Genomic DNA, 15,505 nt, shown 5'->3' on the forward strand with positions numbered 1-15,505 from the left:
TCTTCCAATTAGCACATTAAACACCACCCCTAAGTGCTACAGAACCACACGGGCAATGAACCTGGAGCAAACGAGCCAGCTGATTTAATTGGTAATTAACGAGTGGTCTAAAGTGCTAGCAGGCAGCAGAATTGTAATTCAAAACAAGGGAAAATTAATCACCCTAATTATTCAGGAGAAATGCATTCATTATCATAATTGAGGCTGGTAGGATTAAAGTTCGCTCCAGCGCAGGGGCCGCAGCTCATTCTCTCGCAACACAGTTTATCATGCTCGAGCAATTACTTAATTGTATTATTATTTAATAACCCAGATCTTTATTTATGGTTCACACTGCATCAAGGCTTGTGGAAAGTTTTATTGTTGAAAATGACTGATGGGAAGTGTGCCTAAAAGTGACGGCACCTTACTGTATAAGTTCTGAGAATGTTCCAAACGTGATGGATTTCTTCTAGAAGCACTAAAACTTTTTTCACGTGTGATTTAAATGAGGTTATCCAGACCCTTCCAACACGTCAGGAACATACCTCGTTAAAAGAACGCTGTGAAACGTTTATCCTGGATGCCCACATCAGCCTATGGTAATTGCAGAGAATGTATCTGTTTCTTTCTCAGCATCTGTTGCCTGTGTGAGGGGAAAAACATTAGCGTGGAAAGCTCAGGCAAATTACCCCCTCCCCAAAGAACGCCCAGATGGAGGGTTTTTTTTTTAATGGCATCATTATGCACTAAATTAAAAGGTGGTGTAAATGGATCTGTAAAATTTAAATGACTTGGAAAAAGTCACACTCTCCAGTCAGGACCGCAACCACTAGTGTGCTAAATGGGGTCAGAGTCAGCATGGAGAGAGTTAATCATACACATATGAAATAATGATGAAGGAATGGGGCATAGAGTTGGGTGGCAGTCCATAAGCTGTTATATTTAATACACCAGCTGTTCTCTGGAACTGAATAGTTTGTTTTTGAACAAGCCATCAAGTGATGCAATAAGGCAGGAGTCTCAGTGCAGAAATAAGAAAGGGAAGCAGAAAAGAGAGTTCCTCACCTTCAATGAAAATACAATCAGTTGTTTAACCAACTAATACTCTAGAATGTGACTGCAGAAAAGATTTAATCATGTGAAATAAAGCAGAACAAATGAACCTTCAATCACTATAAATTGGTCCGTTATTTATTACCCATAAAGGCGCATTTGTTTTTTTGTGTAAAAACAACTACTGAAAAACTATTAAATGTTGCTTGCATTTCTTCTAATTTGCTTATTTAGAGGAATTGATAAAGAAATTAAATTAGTTTATAATTTGAATAGATACTTTTTATTCATTTAGATAAATAATGAATGTATTTGTACTTGCCTTTCTTCGAATCATTTATTCAATGTAAATGAACGAGTAAATGAATATGTTTTAAATGTATTATTTAAATAAATACACTGAATGAGTAAATTAATGCAATTCATTAATGTGTGACATTAACATTGCATTGCAGCTATAATTAAATAAATAAATGAAATTTTCATGTCAAACATGAACAAATTTGGCTCTGTTGGCAACATTATACAGCACTGGCCTGGTCAGTCATATGACAGGCGAAATACGATGTTGAGAGAGAGATCCTGTTATGGAGAAATATGAGTGTTATGGCCATCAGGGGGTCACCAAGGTCATGACCCTGACAGAGACCTTGTGGCCCCTCGTCTGGACATGAACATACATTGAGTACAATAACCTTTGACCCCCCACCCAGGTTCACAGCTTCTTCCTGAACATGAAATTGATTAGCTTTAAATGGAGGGATAAGTTGCACACACTGGGATATGCCGTTTACAACAACATGACACAACTTGTCATTTCTATAGCCTGAGACATTCAAAGCTCTTTCATTGTAATAAAATGGAAAGTTAGTTTATATAGTTTTTTTTCCCTGTATAATTCAGTGTGAACAGCAATAATAAAAAGAAGACGCTTGAAATGGTGTGCGAAGAACGTTACACTCTGTACCGTGAACACGAACGTTTTACTTCCACTGCGCCAGTCGAGCTTGATTTGCTTTTTTTAATATCATCCAGGCAACAGTAGACACAAAGTGTTCAGCTGTAGAGGGTTAGTTGCTCTTAGTTGATAAAGAGTTTAGAGAGGAAAAGAGAGAGAGAGAGAGAGAGAGAGAGAGAGAGAGAGAGAGAGAGAGAGAGAGAGAGAGAGAGAGAGAGAGAGAGAGAGAGAGAGAGAGAGAGAGAGAGAGAGAGAGAGAGAGAGAGAGAGAGAGAGAGAGAGAGAGACTGACGGTTGGACAGCCAGAGCAGATCAAGAGAGAGTGAGAGGCACTGCTATGACCTGGTAATTAAAATAAAAGGCAGCAAAACGCCATTTTGAAAACAAGCTCTCGTAAAACCATTTAAAGTGACTTATGCCAAATGCAGTGAGCGGCTACTGTAATTGAGCAACTCTTTCACCGTAATTACATCCTCTCCTCCATTTCATCGAGATATGAGAATAGCAGTTACATTCTCTGCCCTTTTCTTCACCTGATTCTGTCATTTATTAATTTGATGTTTGTTTTTTATGGTGAGTATACAGCAACTCTGGATTTTTCTAGTTTAATAATTATTTTCAGGCTTTCTGTTTTCTGCCACCTCCACAGAAGGCCTGTCATGTGTCTCGTCTGTCTCAATATTGATGTGAATGTATCTTTCAAAGCCCACGCACCCCCTACCTTTGTCCGGATGATACCGCACAGTCTGCGCGCAGCAAATCCGCCCTGCTTTATTTGCTTTGACAATAGCTTCATTAGTCGTTTTTGGCCACACAGATAAATGCGACACATTTATTTCAAAGGGAGATTTAATAGCGCCTCTTAGATTTCGGGCGTCTCTGAGAGGGATAAAGTAAATCACAATGCTCCTCTTACACTTCCATTTTCTTCATTTTACAGATGGTCAATTTTTAAATTATTTGCTCCTATCTGTCTCTCTCTCTCTTTTTCTTTCATCTATCCGCTCTTGAAAAATTGTCAGAGCCTTTTTCCTTAATAGTGCTGGATCGAGCCTAGGCCGCCCAGGGTCCTGATGCATTGCGGGAGGTTAGTGGGAAAAAAAACAGATGAAAAGCGTGTAAGGTGGGGAAAATATTACTTTGTGTGTGATTTCTCCCTCTCTCCCTGCCCATTCTCCTCCTAATTGCCGGTGATTATTTTAATAGAGAAAAGGGTGGCTGGTATTACTGAGTGATTATGTGGAATGGACAGGGAAGGCCCTCAAGATATGGCCAGATAATGCAGGGAATGAGAGGGAGGGCAAGGCTGTGACACTCTCAAAGCCTAGATAAGCCCCCGCAGAAGCCACATGTCCCAACCACCTTCTCTCTTTCTCTCCCCGGCGCAATCTCTCTCACTCTCCTTCAAAAGAACAGGCGTTATCTGATGCATTCAGGGGCCTGTTAGCTCTAATGGGCATGAACGCTTGTGGTTATGGAAGGGCATTCAGCAGGCCTGTCTTTGATTAGGCTCAGTGTAAGATTACAATCACAGGACAAGACATGACACACCTCAAAAAAAGGGAGGACCTCTGATGATACCAACACACACAATTATAGCACGGTGAATAACAGCCAAAGAAATGATATGCCATCATCTGGTAACCACAGTCTGACACAACAGGGATTATTTCACTGAGGACTGCCAAAAATGGTTTTATGGTATTGAAGATATGCAGCATAAAACACTGGCGCCATTTACTTCATATTTACTAGAACAACATGGGCTTTAACGCAGTTTATTTGCAAATGATGCATGTGAAGGGATTTTTCTCTGCTGAACTTGTGTATGTGAATATGCAGCTTTTCAATAAATAGAATGGGCCTTATTCATGAAACACAAGTAGAGAACATTTTTATAATCGTATAGACGATTATAAAAAAATATATACATATCTTACATGAATTGCATATGATTCAATACAAGAAATTTGATGTCTGAACTAATTTGAAGTCCCCCTGTGCTGAAAATCAAGCTTTTAATGTTGTTTGTTTTAATGTCTATAATGTTTTAATATGCTTTAAGACAAACCATGTGCAAATTCACAAGTCAGCACCATTGCTGAGTATTTTCTCCTTAAAACTGCAGTGAAACAAAAACAGTCTCAAAAACGCAGTTTGAAATCACCGGTGTTTCTAACGTCACAAACCAATCACGACAACGTGTGATCGTAAATGAGTGGATCTCTGAGCTGGTGTGAGTGAGTGGAAGCGGGGCTAATTTGCATATTCATAGAACCGCATATACTAAATGAGGCAACAGTGTAGAGTTACATTCAAGCTATTTTAAGACATGAAGATTTTTTTTCAAGGTAAAAACTTTTAAATATGTCTTTTTGGTGATCAAAGATGAGTTTTAAGGGACACAATAATTGATTACAGGGGGACTTTAAGAAGGATTATACAGAAATTTGTTCTGCACCTCTTTCATAAATAAGATCCAATCATTTTACAAAAATAGATTTTTGAAGTATGAAGATGAAGTTAAATGAAGATTTTTTTTTCACTGTGGAATTTGTTGTGACGTAGAGCAAAAATGAAATAATGCTAAAAGTTAATTAATTATTTCAAAAAGTTTTAACTGATATTTTCTGCATGACATTAGGAATGATAGTATATATTATATAGCAAAATATTGAACTATTTACACTACCATTCAAAAGGTCAAAAATATTTTTTATTGAATTTTGACATTTTTTAGATGTCTTTTAAAATCTTATGCTCACCAAGGCTGCATTTATTTGATCAAAAATACAGTAAAAATTGTATAACAATTTAAAATAACTATTTTCTATTTGAATCTTCTCAAACATATTATTCCTGTAATGGCAAAGTGGATTATTTTTGGCAGTCATTACTCCAGTCTTCAGTCACATGATTCTTCACAAGTCATTATAATAATCTGAATTGGTGCTCAAGAAACATTTCTTATTATTATCGATGTTGAAAACAGTATTCCTTAAAGGTAGAGTGAGCAAACCTGGTTAAAACTCTCTTCACATCCTGATAGGTTATTTAGACCTCTTCTGTTATTGATGCTATGTATTTGCATACCTCCGCACACACTGCTCGCACAGACATCATCAGCGTGTTCCAGGATGAGGCTATGCAGAGTTGTAGACAGAAAGTCACAGAGCGCCAAGCATCCAACTTTTACAGTTCATCCTGAACTAAAACAATGAGCTTATGCTGTATTGAAGCCATGTCGTAATTACTGTAATTTAAAGATGGCAACCAGTGACGTTCTACTCTGTTCACATCCCGGAATTATGAGTTTCTGTGGCAACACTATCAATGCCAAAATGAATCTGCAGCAGTTATGTGGTACAAGTCAGCTGTCTTTAAGTTGTTTACGTTTATTATTGTTGTAATGTTACGTGCTTTGAGACATGAGGGAATTTAAGGCCCTTTTGTGACACTTTGCAGACTCCGCTCTGGCTGTCCGTGTTCATGTGTTTTGGAGGAGGCGTGGCTTTGGAGACGCTCTGAAGGGAGGGTGGGATCAGAGATGGTCTTATTATTGGGAGATACGAGGGTCCTTGGCCACTGGAGAAAGCATAACGGCTAACTGTCGGATATCGTGTGACTTGATAACCAATCACATTACAGCCTTGATGTCATTGAATTTTGTTCAAAGTTGTGCGACAGTCAATCACTGTTTGCAGATACCAAAGAAATGAACGAGAAGTGCCGTAAACTGAATTATACCTGCCGCGCAATTGTCTGTGACTTCTCTTATAAAACAGCGGTTGAAACCCCCAAAAATATATCAATCCAAAATGAATGCTTAAGAGCAAACATGATGAAGATTAGCTGATGCTATTTCCAAAGTGGTTTATTCAGTGTAGTTAAGCTTCTCCTCCATTGATATTCATAAAAAAAAAAAAAAAGAATATCAATGCATACCTCCTTCCCTGCATACCACAGCGTTAACCCTTTTTTCGGCTGAGGTTGCAGGTTTGCCTTCAAGTGGCTTTGGTGAGATCTTATGCTTTCAAAGCTAGCTTGCTATTGCTAGCCTCTCTGAAATGGCTTACCCTACCTTTAACCTTTGGTGGAAAACATTATACATTTTTCAAGATTCTTTGATGACCAGAACGCCTTTATTTGAAATAGAAATCTGTTGTTACATTATAAATGTCTTTACTGTCACTTTTGATCAATTTAATGCACCCTTTCTGAATAAAAATATTAATAATTATTATTTGTTTTTAACTTATCCAAAACCTTTGAACAAAAGTATAGGTTTGATGGCATTGACACTCTTAAACTATTTCAAAGGACTTTATTTTAGGTCTCACCTGCAGTACAGAAGCAGGATGTTGGCCTTATCCGTGCCAGGACTAGGCCTAGTCCCCAAGTAAATGCGAGAAACCGGAAAATGAAATGGCCTGTCAAAGGATCACACACACTCTGGATTTCACAGTGTGAATTTTAAGCGTGTTCATTACAAATGAATCAAGGCGAAATCACAAAGAACAGGGAGACCTATACCTGTCAGTCACATTAATCAAGCCGCAAACACTCTCACACACAAAAAGCCTCGGGCACCTTGTACCTGGTTCCTGGTGCTTTGGAGACTCCAGTGAAGAGTGAGGTGTGTTCCACAAACAAAATCAGCTCCGAGTGTCCAGAGGGGTCCGAACATCAGCACGTCATCCATTATAAAAGCACACAAATACATTAATACACCAAACAAGACCAACAAACAACATCATTCACCCTCTGGACACCCTCTACCAGCTGACACAGCCAAGGCTGTGCTGCGAGAGTAATGGTCTGTTGCAACGGCAACCGCTGAGGAAATATGAAGACATAAAAACAACATTTTAGCAAGTTGCACATTTTGTCATCAGTCTCGACTGTCCCGTGCACATACCCCAGCAAACCTCCTCATGGTGTCCGGGGAACTCCAAATTACCACATTCATTACATTCCTCTCTCCGCAAAACTCCGACTGCAAACAACAAAGGATTAAATACCATGACAGGTAGGCAAAGGCAGGTAAACTCACCTGGCATCAACAGGGATTATTTTTCATTTCATCCGATTTTTATCCTTTCCATCCTGAATTCTTGGCCGCCGGGCCAGCGCAAGTAATGCGATCCAGCAGCGGGCGGGGTTGAATGAGCTCTCTGGAAGCTGCCGGGGTCTGACGATGTTTCTCCGGCTGCCAGGGAATTTCTGAATGAAGGCAACATCCAGACAGACTCATATCTGCTGCCAGACAACACAAGCTTCACATTTCACTTCTATTGTGTTTCAGCCGTTTTTAAGGATCGCAAACGGCTCAGAAACAAATTGAGACAAAGCAGAGTAAATTTAGAGGGACGTGCATGTGTGTGTGTGTGTCTGTAGCCAGCATAATTTAAGTTCTGTTTACTTGGAACTCGCACAGTCTGGGAATTTTTTTTTTTTTTTCAAGTGTGATGTGTTGACAAGTTCAACATGTTATTAAAAATATAAAAAAAATTCCCCCAACGCTAACAAAACTCATTCAAAGGCTGCGCAACGACTACGACTAGATCAGGTGTCCCCGGTGACCCCGCAGGGCCGCATTCTACAGTAATGGATGTGTGTGGGGTCAAAAGCAACAGTGTGTTATACTCAACATAACACAAAAAGTTCCTCACATCACCTGAGAGTGAGGACAAGGCCCCGGAGTGCTTCTACACCCCCTTTTCTCAACCCGCCCAAGGGTCTTGTTACCGTGGGGACGACATGCTGCCCTCTCACCAGCCACTTTCTCCAGTGTCGGAATGTGGAATGTCATTGTAAACGGTGCGCCCCAGCGTTCTGACAGACGAGCGAGGGGTCCCGCTTAGCAATGGCAGAGGCACACATGCCTTTGTTTGGCTTCCCGCCCTCACCTTTTGCCCCATCGTACCGAGAAAGACAGAAAAGAGAGAGCGGGGAGGGGAGGAAAAGAGCAAGAGTATCTTATCAGAGTTCCCACAAGGTCTGAGAGGTCTCTGGTTACCAGCCTGCAGTGTCTTTCTGCAGGCCCCACGGAACACCTGTGAAACGCACCGACACACACACAAGTGATTTTTTTTTCTTTTTTTTCCAGTGCTTAGAATGAATCTGAAGGAAAAAAGCCATGATTGCATAACAGATTAATAGAGTGACAGCTCCAAAAGTCTTCAGATCTAGACGTTGGATCCAAGTATCATTTGTGTCTGAAAGATCGCCAGCCATTCATATCAAACTCTCTCTTGTCATTCTGTCAGAAAAACATGCTTTTTTCCCCTTAAAGGTATACCCTTCAACAGGTGACGCAAGCAACAAAACCTTACAACGGTTGTATGATGTTTCACAGATGAGGTCATGAGATTCTTGCCTGCTCTTTTAGCCCCACCCATATTTCAGGAAGAGCATTGACTCTATTCATTGTTTATGACCAATACATTCAAATCATGATCCTCTTTAAATAAGTATTCTGGGTTCAATACAAGTTCAGGTCAATCGACAGCATTTTTGGCATAATTTTGTTATACAAAAATGTATTTCCACTTGTCCTCATGTTCTTTTTTTAAAATCTGGTTTAAGCAAGTGAATGCAAGTGATGAAAATTCGATTTCAAACGTACAGTCACAAGACGGTAACAATGTGTGTGTTGATTATAATGTGATAACATGATTTTAGTGTGAATAAATTAAATCTCACAACACCTAAAACCACAAAACAACTTTAAAAACAGAGAACATTACAGTTCAATTAATACACAAAAGAATTAATGTGAAAGCTTTTATAAAATTATAAGCTTCACATTTCAGTTTTGAAGTACTCCAAAAAAGCCTCAACATTACTTTGATTAAGGTGGTGTTTTGAAAACGATGGTAATCGACATTATACCAAAAATGCTGTCAATTGAGCTTAATTTGTACTGAACTTCTCAAGTTTAATATTCCTTTAAACTTTGGTAGAGTCAGAAAATGCACTTTATAGTTCATTTGTGCATACTGCTGTTTCATTTTACTGCGGCCTCCATTTTGAATGGAGCTAAATAGCTAAAATAATGGGAAGCGGCTGACACAGGAAGTACAAATTAAAAATGGCTGTGCCTCATGTTAGAAATAAAGTGGATAGGATAGCAATGTGCTTGTTTACAAATTCCTAGTTGAAAGAAAGCGATATTGTTCTTAATTGGCTGAGTGAATTAAGGTAAATGCCCTTGTCAAGCTGTGTGTGTGTCTGTACACGTGTATGTGTGTGTTTTCACCTCCTTGCTAGTGTCACACACTTTGTGTTCAAGGAGACTATGTCATCACCTGCATGTTTGCTATTCAATCCCTGCAGCCTTTTGCTTGTTCACACACACAATGGACAGCGTTACCACAGCCCTCACCTGGAGCCAAGCCGACTCTGTTACAGGTGAGCCCGGGACCACAGGTAACACACACCATCTGGGGAGGGGCAGGAGTTTGAGTGTGTGTGTGTGTGTGTGTGTGTGAGCGAGGGAACAACGGCGCTGAAAGAGAAAATACATTTACACACCGCAGATCAATTTCAGTTTCACCATTGATTCTCTTTCAGTGAGACAAAAGCCACAAACAGCGTACTTCCCAAGCCCTCTGCAGACAGGAAGTGATTATTTTAAAGCAATCCCACAGGTTAAGTTAGAATTCGTTTAAGTGTAGATAATGTTTCTGTCTATAGGACAACAAAAACAGACGTGAAACAGACATCACCAGGGGGGGGGGGGTTAAGATTTAGACAGAACAGAAAAGAGCAGATAGTCTGTCTTTTGTTTATTGGGTTCAATGACTCTTAGTGTACGGTACATCTAAGGAAAAAATCTGGAATGGAACAAGGGCACTTGTCTGTAAATTTTAAATCATTTTTGCAATTTTTGCTAGTTCACCATGAAGAAATGTACTTTTAGCTCACAGAATTGTCGCATAATAAACGCACTTAAATAACGCAGTCGTGTGTGTTTTACACTCCTGCGGTGTGGCAGCAGGGTTACGTGTGACCTGTGGGATTGCGAGTGGGGTTACCTTTTATCAGCTGACATCCACAGATCTGACCCCAATCACAGGTTGAGCCTGTAAGGTCCTCGAACCTTACAGAGACACGCATTATCCACTGAACTGCCCACTGTCTGCTACGGGCAACAGGAACCCATTACAGCCAGCGCAATTACTGTGCCCATCCATCCACACTGGCCCGTTCTAATCTGGTTAAGTGCATTTCCCTGCGAGAGGTTCAAATATGACTCTCTCTCTCTTTTCAATGAGGTCCACTCATTTTCCCCCCTCCCTTTTTTCTATCTGTTTTTTTTCCAGGTCTGACTTGAGAGCACAATTTAGGGCTGATTTAATTTATTCTTCAAAACATGTGTAATGACATTACCCAAAAGGTGCATGTAGTGACTGACTGGCTGCGTCTCTCTCTCTCGGTCTCTCTCTCTCTCTCTCTCTCTCTCTCTCTCTCTCTCTCTCTCTCTCTCTCTCTCTCTCTCTCTCTCTCTTTCTGGCTTTTCTGAGTCTCTCTTATTCCATTAGACAGTAAATCAGGTTTAAAGACCATACTGAAGCTAGATGCTATTATGGGTGATTATCAAAACAACAGACAGTGGGGAAAAGTGTTTGCTAACTGGTTTATCTGTCCGTTCAGCGACCAGTGAACTACGGGCAGATGGGAATGCTGCAAATTATAAATCAAGCTTTTCAAAACTGAATATCCGGCACGTCGTAACCTGTGGTTCCAGAGCTGAAAGGAAAACAGACCGCTGTACTGAAGCGATTTTATAAAAAATTACCACCATTTGTGGAAAATTGTTTTCGTTCTTTTTTTGCGCTTCAGACTCACATTCGGTTTTAACAATGGATTTTTTGTTTTTTGTTGTTGAGGCCTGTTGCATGTCTTTTTCGTTTTTTTAAAGTTCTGACAATAAATATTATATTACATTAATAAGCTTTTATCTAAATTATTATATTATAATAAATCCCTTTCTTATAAATTTCTAATAAATAAAAGCATATTTCCTAAGGTAAGCCACAATACTATCAAAAAAATTGATGACTGAATATTATTAAAGTACTACAAAAAGTCGAATCTAGGTAGTTTAGTTTAGAGCTTTATTAATCCCTGTGGGGCAATTAGTTTGAGCTTGCATGGTGCCTCACATAAAACACTTAGCACATACATTAAAATACATAAAAAAATAAAGAATAATAATAATAATAAAAAAAGTCACCTAAGTTTATTACATAGCCGTATTGCTTCAGGCACGAAAGTAAATTTATAACGATTTGTAGAACATTTAATTGCCCTTAGACGTCGTCCCAGGGGCATCCACTCAAAGTCCAAATGCAGCGGGTGTGTACTATCTCCTATTATTTTATGAGCCATCCTCAACACCTGCTGTTCGTAATAAGATGTAAGGCTTCGTAAGGGAACACCCATAGGTGTTAGGTAGTAGGTAGTATTTAGATATAGGGATATTCTACTTAAATATACTGTTTTGGACAACAGAAATGCATTGTACTACTACTAGTTCAATAGTAACATATTTAATTTACTAGACAACGTAACGATGCATGCATCATTGAAAATTAAATTCTAACATGTAGGTCCTATGCTATTAAAAGAGAGTTTATTAAATGTGCAAATGCGCAATTATTAGGAACCAAGTCAAACCATGTGTGTGTTTAATCTAACATTAAATCTGATATATACACACTGCAGCCTTCCCATACACACACATGCTCAGTGAAAGTGTCTGTGTCTACCTCTCTAGACAGGGTTTTCATGGAGATTTATTCTATGTGTGTGAAGAGTGGCAGAAATTGATGAGGGAAGTTCATCTACATAGCTTGCTTACAGCTGTCAGTGAGTACTTCATTACACTGATAGAGTGATTAACCCCGGATCTCAGAGTTAAAGTGTGCATGTGTGCGTGTATCCACAAGGGGAGACCAGACAGCTCAAAGTGTCTGTCTCCTTCCAAGAGAATCATTATATTTCATCTACTGTGGGCCGTTAGTCACTGTCGCTTTGGCATGATTGCATGAGATAGAGAAAGAGACAGAGCGAAAGACAGGAGAAAAATAGAGAGCACTTCTTTAACAGAACTTAATTGATTCAAATGAACAATTTTGAGGAACAAATATCCCCAAAAGGACAGTAACATTTTTAAATCACCAGCACTGTGGGAAGCAGCCAATGGTACCAACAAGGGAAACAGCTCAACAGACATAAAAAGTATAGTAATTCCATCACCATTTAGTCACCCTAATGTCCTTTCTTCTTTTGTGGGACACAAAAGAAAAGTGTTTTTTTGTCCATACAATCACAGTCAATGGGGTCTGCATTTTGTTTTGGGACACCAGTGGATTTCATTGTAGACAAAAACAGTTAAAACATTCTTTAAAATGTCGGTTTTTGTGTTCCACAGAATAAATAAATTCATACAGCAATTGAATGACATGAATGTGTGTGAAGGATGACAGAACATTCATTCATTGGGTGAACTATCCCTTAACTAAAAAATATAAATAAATAAAATTCAAAAAGGGGGTTTTGGGGGTTAGCAGATAGAAAAAAAATATCATTGACTCACTATAAAAACAGTGGACGTCAATGGAAAGTCCATACCATGATAGAAAAACAAACGTGTGTGTGTGTGTAAGGTTACTGGGGTGAACTCATGGCCGTGAGGCTGTGTGTGTACTTGTGGCCATGTCTCTAATAGATATGCTAATGCTGTCATTCTCTCCACTTCACTCTTTTATTCTCCCAATTAAAGCAAACGCCTAGAAAAGAATAATTAAGCCATGCACGGGCAAAAGACTTCTACAACGCTGCTCTAATGAAACATTATTGATTTCCTTTTTACCCAGTGTCGCTTACACACACACACAAACACACACACACACACACACGGACCTGTGGAAAGAGGCCTCCTGCTTGCTAGGATGACCATTGTGAGGCCAGACCAATTAGAACGGCAACAACGGGACAGAATAGATGCACCAAACGACAAGAATTAGCAATAATACAGGGACTGTGTGTGTGTGTGTCAGATTTTTAGGCCAGATCTGAAGCCTAATGAAACTGAGAGTCTGTATTTGAACTGAGCAGCCAACACACAGAGACATGCACTATAATTATCTGACAGTGATCTCCAGTGCTCCTACTGGCAGATGAAGGGGAGGACGGTTTATGTCTGGACAAATGAAACAAAATTAAGCTTGAACAAAAGCACTATGTAATTGTCAGACAATTCCACAGACACAGGCCCTCACAAATCAATATGGCTCCAATTAAAATATTCTGCAGCCAATTAGACCTATTGAGATTGTGTTGGGGAAATGATGGGGTGCCTTTAAAGCCCTGATGTGTGCATTTACACAGACCGAACCCTGTAATGATTCACTCATGTACAAAACAAGTCTGATTGTCCAGGTCATCGAGACAAACCTCTCTAGAAATGAGGGAAATGGGATTACAGAGACCACAGTCTTCTCACAGATGTCAAGGAATCTGTTTTTTTAATGTCCCTGTATTAGAACCACAGTGGTTGGGACTGAGATTCAAATACTCAAGACTGTTATTATGCATCTGATGTTGGCAGTGTTAAGTGGCCCATCGCAAGTGACAGAGAAAACATTTATAATGTATCAAAAGATTTCTATTTCAAATACATGGTGTTCTTTTTCATCAAAGATTCCTGATAAAGGATTCGGTTTGAATCTTTTCAAAAAGATTATTTTTTGTTACCACAAAAAATATTAAGAAACACAACTAATTTTCAACATGTATAACAATAAGAAATGTTCCTTGAGCACCAAATCAGCATATTAGAATGATGTTGAAGGATCATGTGTGTCATGAACTGCTCTGACATGGTTAAGGATCCAAATGCAGCTTTATTAGGGCAATCCAGAATCATAATTCATAATTAGGGCTGTGCGCTTAATTGAAATCATAATAAAATCGCGATGTGAGCATGTGCGATTTCAAAACCCAAGAAAGAATGATTTTCTCTCCAGCCCCCTCAGTGTGGAATATGAATGCATATTAACGTGTTTAGCCCGTTGTCATAGAAAAACAATGGCGCATTCCGGACCGGGTTAACACAAATCGATAATGCAGGCATTTATGAACTGCACAACATATGAAAAGAGTTCAAAAAGGTATGAAGAAATAACTGACGCCGTCACGTATCATTTATGCGAAAATATGGTGCCGGCAATAAAGCCTTCTTTTACTGTCTATGAATAAAGCCGACAAGTATGTGGGAAAGGAAATATTGTTTCAAAATCGTGATTAAAATCGAAATATTGATAAAAAAAAAATCACAATCGTATTTTTTTGTCCATATCACACAGCCCTAATCATAATCCATAAAACAGGCAATAGGTCAAAACACAGGGCAGATAATCCAAAAAGACACAAGGGCAAACCAGGCAGAAGATTAAAAAAAACAACAACAAAAAAACATGACACGGGAAACCAGAGAGCACACTCAGAAGTGCAGTGTGACATTTACAAGATTTCGCTAATAATGAGTGAAAATACAGGGCTTATATAGGCAGAGTTTAACATGATAATGAGACACAGCTGAACCTAATCACACATAATGAGTCCAGGCAATTGATTATGGGAAATACAGTTCATGGTAAGAAGGCCCTCTATTGGGTATCATGAGCTGGTGGATGTGACAATGTGACGCTAAAGACTGGAGCGATGCCTAATGAAAATTCAGCATACTCATCACAGATGTAAATGACAATATATTTTAAAATATTCAAATAAAAAACAGTTCATTTAAATTGTAATTATAACTGTTTTTACTTTATTTTTGATCCAATAAATGCAGCCTTGGTGAGCACAAGAGAATCCTTTCAAACACATGGCTAAAATGTTACCAACCCTAAACTTTTGAACGTTTGAAAGTAAAAAATGTACATTTTAATGACAGAATCAATTTCATTACATTTTTAGTATCATGACTGTCGTTCAGCTGTTTTGTGTTTTTATATCTATTTGTTTGAATCTGCAGCAGAGCAGCCTGAATAATCTAATGCACTAATCCATTTTAGTGAATAGGTTTGTTTGAACAGTTCATATAAATTAACAAATGACTTGATTTATATAAACTTCCTGAACGATCCAATTCACTAAAACGATTCATTGATTTATTTCAGACCCGGCATAGAAATCCCTGCAAGACATTTTAATTTGTACCTAAGTTTTAGTACAATATGTTGTCCATCTAATTTATATATTGTATTAGAATTTAGCATGTTTTCTAGTTATCTAGGTTACCCAAATATAATAATTCTGACAATACTCACCCTCATGTCATTCCAAACCTGTATGACTTTCTTCTGTGTAACATATTTTGAAGGATGTTGGTGTCGTAACAACATTGTAACCTAAATAACTAGTAAAATAGTAAATTACTATTACAATCTGTATAATAAAAATAAAAAAACATGAAATATTATGTATGTGTGAAAA

Source organism: Rhinichthys klamathensis, unplaced genomic scaffold (assembly GCF_029890125.1).
Source record: "Rhinichthys klamathensis goyatoka isolate OS25496 unplaced genomic scaffold, OSU_Roscu_1.1 h1tg000412l_1, whole genome shotgun sequence".
Classification (NCBI taxonomy): domain Eukaryota; kingdom Metazoa; phylum Chordata; class Actinopteri; order Cypriniformes; family Leuciscidae; genus Rhinichthys; species Rhinichthys klamathensis.